This window comes from Physella acuta, unplaced genomic scaffold, assembly GCF_028476545.2.
Source record: "Physella acuta isolate Inbredline_101_S28 unplaced genomic scaffold, ASM2847654v3 ptg001447l, whole genome shotgun sequence".
NCBI classification, from domain to species: domain Eukaryota; kingdom Metazoa; phylum Mollusca; class Gastropoda; family Physidae; genus Physella; species Physella acuta.
The window spans coordinates 340,001-353,379 of record NW_026732962.1 but is presented as its reverse complement, the minus strand read 5'-3'; the positions used below and the strand labels follow the sequence as shown (position 1 = coordinate 353,379).

The 13,379-nt window shown below is 33.4% G+C and overlaps 1 long non-coding RNA gene across 1 annotated transcript in view; it reads left to right on the top strand.

The window, feature by feature from the left end:
• The first annotated feature begins 113 nt into the window (after positions 1-113).
• The window catches only part of LOC131927917 (uncharacterized), a 14,938-nt gene continuing 1,672 nt past the window's right edge, over positions 114-13,379 (top strand). The window contains exons 1-4 of the long non-coding RNA XR_009383715.1: positions 114-208; positions 1,476-1,534; positions 1,846-2,002; positions 13,022-13,080. This is a non-coding gene — a long non-coding RNA (uncharacterized LOC131927917). The remainder of the gene's footprint in view (positions 209-1,475; positions 1,535-1,845; positions 2,003-13,021; positions 13,081-13,379) is intronic.

The window sequence follows — 13,379 nt, the reverse complement described above, 5'->3', positions numbered from 1 at the left end:
CTAATTGCTTAAATAAGACCTTTATTGGATTTGATACATTTTGGAGTGCAAACTATTAAAACTAACTCTAAGGACACATTTTAAGATATCAACGAATGCCAACAAACACCAAGCCCTTGTGATCAGATTTGTACCAACACAAATGGCAGCTACTCGTGTTCCTGCGAGCCTCTCTTTACTCTGAACACAGACAACGCAACGTGCTCTAGTAAGTATTGCTGTATGTTATTGGGTGGGACCTAAATTGAAGATGGGGGGGGGGGGGGGTTAATAAGAGAAATAGTAGCTATAGTCTACTATCGTTTTTGTAAACCAATTTAGTAAGTTAGATTGCCCATTAGTCAAACATATACCATGCTTTAATTAAAAACATTTTTGAGAATACATATTTTAAATATATTTCTATGCACAAACTTTAAGACAGTAACAAATGTCAAAAAAACTTCAATCTTTGTGATGAGATTCGTAACAACACAATAACAGCTACCCAACATCACAGACAATGCTACGTTGCAAGAAAGAGGTTCTGTGTTACTCACTAAAATAATTTCAAAAATTTAGGTTTTCTTCTTCGTTCTTAATTTTTAGTGTTTGAAGAGATTGGGCACCAGCCATATGTGGAGACTTAAATATCGTTATTGACTTTTTGCTTAGTACATGTTAATTTTTGTAAATGGACTCTCGTAAAACATGTATAAAATCGTATGCATTGTATAATAAATTTACATCAAATAGCAGTTTATAATTTATATTTTAGAATTTATATATTGTGGTTAACCCTACTCTGTGGTCAAAGCTCCGCTGTGGCCAAAGCTCCGCTGTGGACAAAGCCCCTATGGTCAAAGCCCCTATGGTTAAAGCTCCGCTGTGGTCAAACCCCCTACTAGTTAGCAATTCGGGCTGTAAAAAGGGTTTAAAAAACGAACAGTTCTCTCACCAATATCGCCAGGCACTTGTTTCATCAAAATGTTTGGATATTATGATGAGTATATAGATCAAGATCCGAACTCTTGACGTGTGGGCTAGTAAGTGTTTGACTTTAGAGAAATTTTACCAATACGAATTTAATTTGATTTCACATCTGGATAAACGCCCAACTGATACTTATGCTAGGAAATGCACAAATGTTATTGACTATATACTAAATTGACAAGGTTATCCCTGTTTGCCGTGTAGATAGTTCTGTTGCTGTTCTCGTTGTATGCAAATTGTGTTGCGAGATCTTGGTAGTAATATTTTAAGAAACATACGGACAGACAGATAGACGGACGGACGTATGAACGGAAAAACGGACAGGCGTGCAGGCAGGGAATAAGTGATGTAGACAGACAGACAGAATAATAACATTATTATAAATCAAGCTTTGTCACCGCTTTGTTGTCGGGAATATACAAACATTCTCATTCATGTAAAAAATTGTTTTCGGACCATAACAACTAACGTTAAAATAAATCAACATTTTTTTTTTATTTAAGGTATATGTGCATCGTATGATAGTTATGAAACAGAAGTTATTTCAAATATTACAAAAAAGGTAATGTATATTGAACTTAAGCATTGCTTTCAGTTTAATAAGTTTTGAAAAAAAATGGTCATCTTATATATAATATATATATATATTATATAGATATAATTGATAGATAGATACATATGTTATCAAATATCGTTGTTTTCATAAAGAAGAGAAATTTAATATATTCCCAAGACCCTGGCAGCCCCAGGTATATACTGCTTAATGAACGCACAAGTCACTGTGCTTAACAGATTGATTTTTCACAAAGACAGTGCAAATTCTGGCTGGGACGGCCAGTTTGTAAATAAATTGTTACTGTCTTGTATCCACAGGAATGCTTTGACAAATGTGCCGCTGATCCGTTTTGTCAAGGATTTAGTTATTTGGGAACCGACTTCTGTGAGCTCTACAAAGCTTCGGGAAATCTCACTGACTTTGAAAATGACCAACATGGGATAAAATATGTTACCTGCCCAAATAACATTGCAAGTAAGTCGATATATACAATTTGTTTTATATACAATTTGTAGGTTTAATATTTAAGAGGTTTGTGTGTGTATGTGTGTATGATCCCTGAGGACGACGAGGCCTAGCGATAGAACGCTCGTTTGCCTACACAAAAAAATTCAAGAGATCGAATCCAGGATCATATCAATAGTGAATCGACCCAGCTCCGATGAATACCTAACTTACGTTAATGAAAGTCTACATAAGCCTTGATCTTATACTAAACTAAAGAACTACTTTACTTGACACACTACCAATCAAAATTTTAAAAGTAGGCTATTTTACTTAATTGTTTCCGCTTATTTTCCGTCTATTGTATGTTTTTTTTTGTCGAACGCTAGGATTGAAGATGTATTAGTATCATATGTATAAACACACAAGTTTCCACAGGAGGGATCGACAATTCGAACAGCATGTTTAAAAAAAAAACGGTATACCTCATTTCTAGGATTAAATCAATCAAAACTTGAAATGATTAACATCTATTGCAGAATACAAAAAAAAACTTATTTCACAGCATGTCGAATGTGAGTTTTAAGTATAGGCTCCACGGATATAATTTTGCTTTTATTCAACACATTTCTTGGTGTTTAATAAATTCATGTTTAAAGTTGTTAAACTATAGACAAAAATTATGGGTGTTGCCACATAAATATCAATATTTTCTAAAGTATTGTAGTAAACATAATGTACAAATGCAGTTTTGTGGATCGTATAATGCTAAAAGCAGGTGGAATGTTTCAGTCTTGTATGATACAGGGTTATAAAGCCATAGTGATTTGAATGTTGAATTTTGAGTAAAAATGCAAAGTTGAGAAAACGTGAAAAGAAAGCCGGAAAAGGCACTGTGCGTGTCCTCTTACAGAAAACAGAAAAGGACTTCTTTTTATATGTGGAAGAACCATTTGGCTAATACAATACGCGTTGATTTTTGTTGCAAGTTTTAGATAGATTCTTCTGTGTAAGCAGAAAATATGTATACAACAGGTAATGAATTATTGACTATTATGTGTTACACGTAACACATCCTGTCATTCGATTGTTTTTCACAGAACAACTATCATCAAACCAGATTAAGTTTTGTTTGTTAGCCGGTCTTCTCACTTCAAAACAATGTCTATCCCTTCTTAAATTGTAGCTTACAAAAGTTTATTGCCTTATGATAATAGCCTACTACACAACACTGGGTACAACGCTTGAGGCTAGACACGCCCCTCCACCCCACCCCACCGCTGGATAGTGCGTGAGGAACCGATGAGCCATAGATTATCAATGTTAATTCAACCATAAATAACACATCTGTGTAGATAGGGTCAAGTACTGGGCCTAAGTGTATGCTTGTCAGCTATCCCATCTAGTATTTACTTTCATTGCTAGCAAACCCTATACGGAGAGATGGGCATACACATTAAAACATGTGTCGTAAACAGTCCGGTGTAAAGCCTGATGAACGCGTTCAAGCCTATCACAGCATATCACAACACGCTTATAAACTGGCCGTTGGTTGAATGGCGAGAAGGGGATGAGGGGGATAAAGGGGATGGACAGCACATTCTTCAAAATGACAGACATGTCCATGACGCATCGTTTCAGCTTAGTATAAAGCGTACGAAACAGTATTTAACAGTGTTCCAGTGATAATCAACAGTGCATTTCTAGGCAAAGTTTCAATTAAAACTCAATGTTGTTGTATAACTTTAAAACAACAAATAGAAGAGTATACGCGAATGAAGTAAACAAGTAATTAAAAAAAGTCTAGTGACAATTTTAGCGCAATTTCCTTATGTTATCTAAAAATAGCTCTGTCGTAGCGCAAATCAAGAGCAGGGTTAGTAAAACCATTGGTTAGTTATTAAAAAAAAATTGTATTAATTTTTTTTTCAGTATTTTACATGTTTTATTTACAATATACTGGAAAAGTCTATGTAATCATACTAAATTGTTTTAAAATTATTTTTAAAAATATGGCAAGCGATAAAATTATAGCTACAATTTTAAAAATTAAAGTCGATAAGGAACCATCGATTACACTCCTTTTCAGATTTTTGTGTTGAACATAAGCCGTTGAAAATGATTTTGAATTATTGTATAAATTTAAATATTTAATAAAACCGCCCTCAACCCCACCTTGAACTGAACTGAACTGGCCAGGGAGAGTAAAACGATGGAAGTCATAACATTTATTGTCCATGATAAATACCGACAAGGTGATCCAAGGAAACAAAATGGCGAACAAGGGAATATTTTCAGTTCGATTCAGGCTTTAAAAATTCGTTTGTATCCCCTTTCATTATAGTTGGCTTATTTTTTTATGACTGTTATGCTCAGATTACTAATATCTAACGCTATTCTTATTAATTGTTACCAATGTTTTTGTAGAATGTTTTTAACGCACGTTTCATTATTTTTTTAGTTTTTAGTCCTGTGACTCGACTACTCACTTCACTGTGAGTGCTCCTAGCAGTAAGCTAGAGCTAGATCTAGATCTAGATCTAGATTATCTAGACTAGATAGATTTATATCGAGAATCTAGTACTAGATTCTAGAAGGAGTCTATTGAACTATTGAGATCTATTCTAGATATCTAGATCTAGTCTAGATCTAGAGAATGTATTATATTAATTTATTATCAATTATCTAGATCTAGATCTAGATCTAGAATCTAGATTTCTAGATCTATTCTAGATCTAGTCTAGAATCTAGATCTAGATCTAGAATATAGTTAATCTAGTATTAAGTATAGTATAGATCTATGAAATAAATCTAGATTCTAGATCTAGACTCTATATTATATATTCTTTAGACTAGATCTAGATCTAGAAAATCTAGATCCATATACTTTATAATTATAATATATATTATATACTATATAGGCATCTAGTCTAGATCTAGTCTAGTCTAGTAGTAGATCTAGCTTTTCTAGTATGTTACAGCTTTTTAATATGTTTAATTATTTATTAAATATAAAAATACTAGATGTAGATCTATTCTAATTTATAAAGTTAATACTTAATACTCAATATTTCAATAATACTAATACTAACTAGATCTATATTCTATAGAATAGATCTTTTTATAGTTAGTTAAGTAACTTTATATTAATATATATTATATTGTATGTCAGTATATCTATTAAGTATAAGTCAAGTAGTAGAGATCTATTCTAGTCTAGATCTAGAAGTTATATAATATTATATATTTTATAAAAATCTATATTAAATAAGTCAAGTATTTTAATTTAATAGTAATAATAGATAAGTTAAATAAATTAAGCCCATAGTTTATATTATAAATGTGTAGCTAGTATAGACTAGTTTTAGAGACTAGTCATAGTAAATGGTTAATCTTAGTAATTAGTTAGTAGGGCACTACATACACCTAGTCTAATAAATGATTAGTCTAATTAGTTAAAATACTTGTTAAAATATATTTACTTTAGTAGTAGTTACTAGTAGTATTAGTAAGTATAGTTACTCTATACAGTTACTAGGTATATTATAATACACACAACATCAGAATTGCAAAATCATAACATTAGTGAATCAATTATTTAGTAGGCCAATAATTTCTTTATTTAATTTAATTGTAATATAGAGAGGCTCACTAACTCGAAAGCGTCCTTGGTTGCTAACCAGAACATGGCTACCACACCTTGGCCTACGATTGGGCAATTTTTTCAGCTTTGTTCGAGAGACCACCTTAACATTAACATTAAAAATAATTATCACGCGAAAAATGGCGGTTTTTTTTGCGTATTTTAAGCTATCTGAAGATGACAAAGCTATTTTTGCCAGAAAAAAAATTAAAATTTGCTTCCGACAATGTAGGTCAAACGTAAACATGGGTATAGTTTGAGTTGTTTAAAAACTTTAAATAATGGTCTGTTATGTGTCCAAATGGCACTGTTCGGTAGGCTATTATTAGACTGATCGTTTAGTGAAAAAATATTGTAATTATTTTATAACCATTTTAAGAAATCGGCGCCCAAAAAAGGTCACTGAAAGCACGTAATTTTTAACTGTGACGTCATCGCTATTGTGATGGATGCTGTACGGAAGTATGCGCAATAGACGCTAAAAGGGTTGTATATTATTTCAAATGGGCTCACAATTTGGCCTTGATTTCATGCGTAATTAGGCTAATTGAGAATCATTAGTGATCTTTTACCTGGCCATGTGATGATAGGTATCTTACAAGGCTATAAAAGCCCGCGAAACACATCGATCTACCCTTCAGATTGGTATTGGTGAGAGTATTTGATGCATACTTATTATAGCAAGGATAACTAACTTGAAAGCGTCTCTGGTTGCTAACAACACAGTAGCGTAGCGAGGGGGGGGGGGCGGGGGGGGGGGGACACATGTCCCCGGGCGCCGAGCTTAGGGGGCGCCAAAATGGGTTGGAAAAATAAATTGAAAGGTTGAGGGGGGTGCAAATTGAAAGTTTGAGGGGGGTGCAAATTAAAATCTCGAGGGGGGGGGTGCAAATCAAAATCTCGAGGGGGGGGGGGTGCTAATCGAAAAGTTTGTCCCCGGGCGCCGGGAAGGGTCGCTACGCCTCTGTAACAACAACATGGCGTCCTAAACCGGACGCTTAGTTTCGGACATTTTTCTTGTCTGCCCAAGTGACTTTATAGGAATTCGTTTTTAAAATGTTTACCTCGTGAAAAATTGCGGTTTTTTCACATAATGTAAACAAACTATAGTTGGCAGTGCTAAATATGCCAGAGAAACGCTATAAATTGCTTTGGATAATGAAGACCGAAGCTCAAAAAGTGGTGCCGACAAACATTCGTAGATCTTTTTAAATATTAGCAACTACGATGTAGATCGGAAACCGAAAGTACATCAATATTAGATTTAACAGTCTGTGTAAAAATAAATCGAATATTACATGCGCTATTTTTTTTTTAAATTCTCCAAAACGGTCACCACCAGAAGTAAAAATTCCATAACCCACGTGACCGCTATTTGGCGGCAGACGTTCGCCTAGGTGGCTCTATCGACTCTTTACTACGTTTGTGTTGGCGAGCGTTAATTGAATATTTTCCAATTTTGATTTTTACATTGCTGGACAAATTAATTAAGTATTTCGATCTGAACACGGGAAGATAGGAATTAGTTGGTATTTCTGTAAAAGCCCGTAAACCCGTGATCTCGTGGTGAAACGCGATCTCGAAAAAGTCTAGGTGCTAAATTATTTACTTGATTTTATTATTACTAATTACTACTAGATCGAATTATAGTTAATATTATTTTCATTTGCTTTCATTTTTATATAATTGATTATTATGATTTAGATCCAGAAGGGCTAGGCTAATAAATTATAATAATCATATTAGAGGACAGCCTGCATAAACAAAAGTTTGCATTCTTAGATCTAGATCTAGTTGACACAGTACAGGGACTTGCGCACACGCTCGCGTGACGAAAGAACGCAAGCGGGCTCGTGACGAATTTGCATAATTTTTCACTCACAAGTGATCAACGTTAATGTGATAGGCGTAGCCTAACAATCTTTAAATAGATCTATCTAGATCTACACACCAGCTCTAGATACAAATTTAAGTATTAAAACTCCACATGGATCTAGCTTCGGACGGGCGATGTTTCTCTCGTTGACAAAACAACGCGAGCGAGCCGTCACTACGCACAGCCTATGAGTGGCGATGTTTGGAATGCATTTCTCGCTCACATGTGATGAAATTTAATGCAACGACAGTTTTAAAAATAAAAACATATTTTATTATGCCTATATACTTTTTTTTAATATTTAAAACTCAGCCTAGACAAAGCTTCCATGCTGGATAAGGGAGGAGGGTTAGATTCCGCCGTTAACTCAATCTAGATCTATGTATTATTATGCATAATTGTCCTAATTAAACATTCCTATTTACACTGATTAATCAAGACTGAATAAAACGTGAAAATGAATACCTTTAAAAAGTTTAGATCTATATATTTTTAAACATTTATACGTGATTATTTTTGGTTCATTCATTTGGCGTTTGCTAAAAATATAGTAAATAGATTACATAACCAAGTTACGAGTATCCTTTCGATTTCGTTTTATTGCAGCATACCTCCACTTCCCCCTCCCCACACATGATCCTTACGAACCTCCTAGGTAGTTTTCAGGTCAACTTTAGGAATCAGATCTCAGACTGGTTGTCATGGAAAAATCTTTCACAGCTAAGCTGTATGGCACCAATAATTAAAATCATGTATTTTAGTTCATAATGAGCTAAAATCATCAAATGTAGTGCCTAGTTAGTTAGAAAAATATCTCTAGCTTTTATTGGTATTGGTTAAAAAAATAAAAAATTAAAATTAAGATTTAGTGAGCCTCGCTATGTAATAGTTAATAGCCTACTTACTAAATTACTACATCTGTACAAAATACATTTTATTTTGGATAATTTAGGCAGATGACAGTCCTAATACTTCAATTACATTGTTATTATGATTAGGGCCTAGTTAGAGGTAATTACTAATTAGACTTATGATGACTTATGTTAGTCAAATAACTAATAGATTCATATTTAATAGCAGTAGGTCTATAGGCTTAAAATAGTATTGTAAAAATAAAGTATGCTTCATTTTTACAGTTGTCATATTACTTTTAGTTTCAGTAGGCCTACCTAGACTGTAGATTTAGATGTAGTAGCTTAGTAATAGTCTAGTAGGCCTGTGATAGGGTAGGTATATAGTATTGGTATGTAAGTTAAACAAAGTTAACTAGGCTTAATAAGGCTACAATTTTAAAATGTAAAAATTGCATGTAGCCTAAATAAAAGGCTACAGACTAGTACATTAAATAATATCCAAAATTTAAGTTTAATCTAGATTAGTAAGTCTAACAGTAATTTTAGGCGTCTAATAATAATAGTAAAAATTACTGAATAGAAGAGCATGCTTACTAGTAAAGAGCTGTCTTATTTTAGTTCTACTTAATTAACTTAATATATGATCTTTAGAACTTAAAATGCAGAATAGTTGATAAAGCCAAAAGGTGTCAATTGTCATAGATGGATTAACTTACTAATCAAATTAATATAATTATCCTAATATTTATTCTAGTATGTGTATGAATTAATGATAGTTATAGCAGCCTAGTTTGAATATCAATTTTCAACTAATTCCTGAGGTGGCTAAACATTAAGTAGTAGATCTTTATTGATACCTTTTTCTTTTTTTTTAACAATATATACATGACTTTTGGACTCTTTTGAAGGCCTATTGTATTTAATGACAAACTCCTTACATTAAAATATTAAAAGTAAACTATTAGACCTATATTTTTAATGAGTGGTAATGGTTAGATAGCCCATACAATCCAATACATAAATACACATCATTGCTTTATGATCTATATAAGACAGATAAATATTTTTATTTATAACATTAAGAGTTGAAAGTATGTAAACATAATGAGTTTAATATAACAGTTGATGACATTTATTTATGTTTTTTTTTAGATACTGTGGATTATACAACTGTATACAGAGAAGACAAAAGTCAAGATGAAGCTCAATTTAAAAACTGATCCAAGGATACATGTTGGACCCAAGAAAACTTGTTCATATTGAACAACTATTTTTTATTATGTTAGTTCTGAATAAATATGGTAATTAAAAAAAAGAAAATCATTAACTTTGTTATGTTTGTTTTTTTTCAGCACTGGTTGTGTGTGCTGGTGTAAGCGGAAACTAATTATCGCTACCTAGTTTTTAAGAATATGGTGCTGAAGTAGATTTCACCTAGTTAAGTTGCCTCTCCATATTAATAAATTGTATGGGCAGCAAAATGTCAAACAGCTTTTACTAAGTTTTACTGTCTATAAGCTGCTTTGAATTTGAATCAGAGACAACCTAAAGGATTAAAATTTCAACTCAAGAACTTTTGCTTTAGCAAATGTGTTCACAAATATGTAGTCCCAATCTAAGTCTTACATTTGCATATATCTATCATAGATGTAAAAAATAATGATGATATGGGAAGGATCAAGAATATGGTTTTTTGTCAATTCTACCCATACCAGCATATAAATGTAGACCACGTTTAGTGAAGCATGGCTGATAACTAACCATCAACCACAAATACAACAAACTATAATCACTGCCTGTTTCCTGGTAATGTGTTGTTATTGGCTGTGCAAGTTTATGAACATTTTGTAATTGTTTATATATTACAAAAGAAAAAGATTGTTGCTGATCAGATGCATTCCAGATATTTGAGGAAAAGATGTTTTCTATACAATAAGGATAGGCAGCTAGAGCAAATGAGGTTAGGGGAAATGTTAAGATAAACTATTTAATAATTGTAATGACAGAGACACCATCACAGCAACAAATGTAATTGGGTTTGTATGACTAATTAATGAATATCCTATAAATAATAGCAAAATGCTGTAGTGGTCGTCCATCAGACTTTAAGGTGGTGGGGGAGATTTGGACCTTCGTGTCAAGGGTGGGAGGGGGTTCAGAAAGTAAAATGACACTTTTCCATGTTCAACAAACACTCATGTTAAGAAACTGAATTTAAGCCTTTATTTGCATTATTAAAAGTTATTTTATAAATTTTTATAAAATAATTCATCAATAGGCCTACATTGAATGTTGGAAAAGCCCATAGGTCTAATTATTTTATGAAAATCGCTGCAATGGGGGGGGGAGGGGGGGGAGGGGGGGGGGGTTAGGTTTACTTTTTTGGGGAAGGGGGAGGTCTGGCATCGTTGTGACATCGTTAATAGATGACCCCATAGTCAGAGGTCGATCTAGATTGATTAGGCCTATATTAAAATGGTGATATTAATTACGCTTTACTTATTATTACAATGGAATATAGCCTAGTAGTTTATTTATATTAAATAATATAACATCCCCTTGCACCACAACACCCTGACTATACTAATCCAAATAAAAATAAAAATGTTTGGTAAATTACTATTATGTTATTAGTAATTATGTGTTTAAAATATGTCTAGCCTTAGTAAAACCGGAAGTGACTTTGTACTTCTTTCACAAATGTTATAAAATATTCAATTTTGGTTCAAAATATGCTTTCTGGCAACAAAAAGTGGAACCACTTTTGGAACCACTTTTCCAGTCTATAGAGTAACATGACTAAAAACCATTGCGTGCCTAGCTACCGAACGTGATGTCGCAGCAATTGAACGTGATGGCGCAGATATTGAACGTGATGACGCGTGTGGTGTGGTTGCATAAAATGCCTACTAATTCGGTACAAATTTTAATTAATTCAAAAAATGTTGTGTGACCAAACGAAAGGATATTTTTGAAAACTTTCTTCGGCAATATTGTTCTAAATTATGGCAGGAATCGATTGGTACATGTTTCAAGTAGCTAAGTGGTCTGGTTGCCAAGACATGGGCCAAAAACTGAATTTTTTCGAGGTTTTTTGGCTTTTCCGGGAAATCCATGAAAGAAACCCGGAATTTTTATGGCCTATGTTTATCCTCGTAACTTGCTTAACATAATTGTTTTTGTAACTAGTCATCGATATTGCTTCGTTGAGGAGGAGATACGACTTAAAGCTGCGGACACACATTCATCCATCCATCCATTCCCAGAAATGACGAGTTAATAAACGCAATTCTCCAGAATGGAAATTGCGCTAACAAACGAAGATAGCCGCTGTCCGCATAGTAGTGTGAAAATTTGATGGGGGGGGGGTACCATGTTTCACATCGCAGTAAACAGATTACCGTTGGCTGTAGAGGTTGGAAACGTTCAGGTTAAATAGCTAAATGGTGTTATTATCAGAATTGGTGTTAAACCATACTAGTAGAAAAAGTTTTAAATTGTCGAAACATGTGTGGTGTCTGACCTTAATTGTCCTCTTTAATTATCTAAATAACTCATTTTCAAAAGATTTAACACATGTAAACCTCACTAGGGCTAGTAGAGGCTCCCCTTTCGCACAATGGATAGCATTTTTACACCCCCTGTTGAAGCCGCACCTGCTGAATATAGGGCTGGTAAGTAGGACATCAACCAGTTCTATGGCTCAATAAGACCTGCATGAGCCATAGAACTGGTTGGTGACCTACTTACCGGCCCTATAGCTACCAATCAAAGATCATATCAGTACAAGTTTCCACAGTTTAACTTTCCATCTTGTTCATTAGATGTTTGTGGGACGATGTGGCCTAGCGGTGGAGCGCTAGACAGCTAACCCGATAGTTTTGACGTTGAATCCGGGTTCAAGTTAATGGAAAGTCCCTGGGTTCACCCAACTCTGAAGGGTACCTAACTCCCGTTATGGAAAGTAAAGGTGGCTGGTTACAGCGGTGACCATATTATCAATGTATATGCCGAGGTCAACAAACATAAACTCGACTCCATTTGCCTTAACGGATCTAATAGGAATCTTTTTTTAATGTGATGCTTACTATTACTATGTTTCATCAAAGTCAGTTGTGTCACATGGGTTAACAAGAATCTCCTATTTATAATTGAATATAATAATTTTTTAAAATTGATTTTTAATGACTAATTGTCAATTTAGTTAGGATTGAAATTTCGATATGTACGCATTGTAATCCAAGATCTACAATTGTGTTGAATGTTAGCTCAGTCGGACAAGGGGAAGTGGGTTAAATTAATATTTCTAGATTTGCGAGCCACACACACACACACTTACACACACAAAAACACATACGAAACGTACTGAGCCTGCTATATCAAAGCCTTTAAGGAATATCCATAATATGAAATATCACCCAAAGTTAATCTTTTTTTTTGTTTTTTATTTTAGATGTTGCTAAAAATAAATCAGCTTTTAAGATAAATTATCGTTAAACTTTATTATCACTGAAATTATCACTGAAAATAAAGATAAACATAGGTGCTTTTACAATACTGGCTATGTGTAGTATTGTTTACCTGTACTGTTCACTGATTAAGAACATACATATGGCTATGTTCTAATGTGTGTATGAGGTTTATATAAATATTTACGATCACATTTCTAATTGCAGGCAAGTGTTTAGCTTTTTCCACAGACAGGGTCATAACCACAGCTGATGAAACACTTAAGGTAAATAATCATAAAGTGATTAATAGACTTAAAAGAATCCGTAAAAACCGGACGGTTAAATGGTAGTTATGTTGTTTTGTAGAGTAATTTGTGTTAGTTTAACCAATCAAATTGTTTCTATCATGGCGTACGTCATTGTTTTTTTTTAGTTCTTGTCACAACCATGAACACTTTTCCTATTGCATAGTTAAAAACGTGTTTCTACATTCGATTAAGTCTTTATTTTTATTTTACTTTTTAAAATAAAATTTAGTTTATTTATTTGAAACATTCAGCATATTATTTTCAACAAAGAGCCG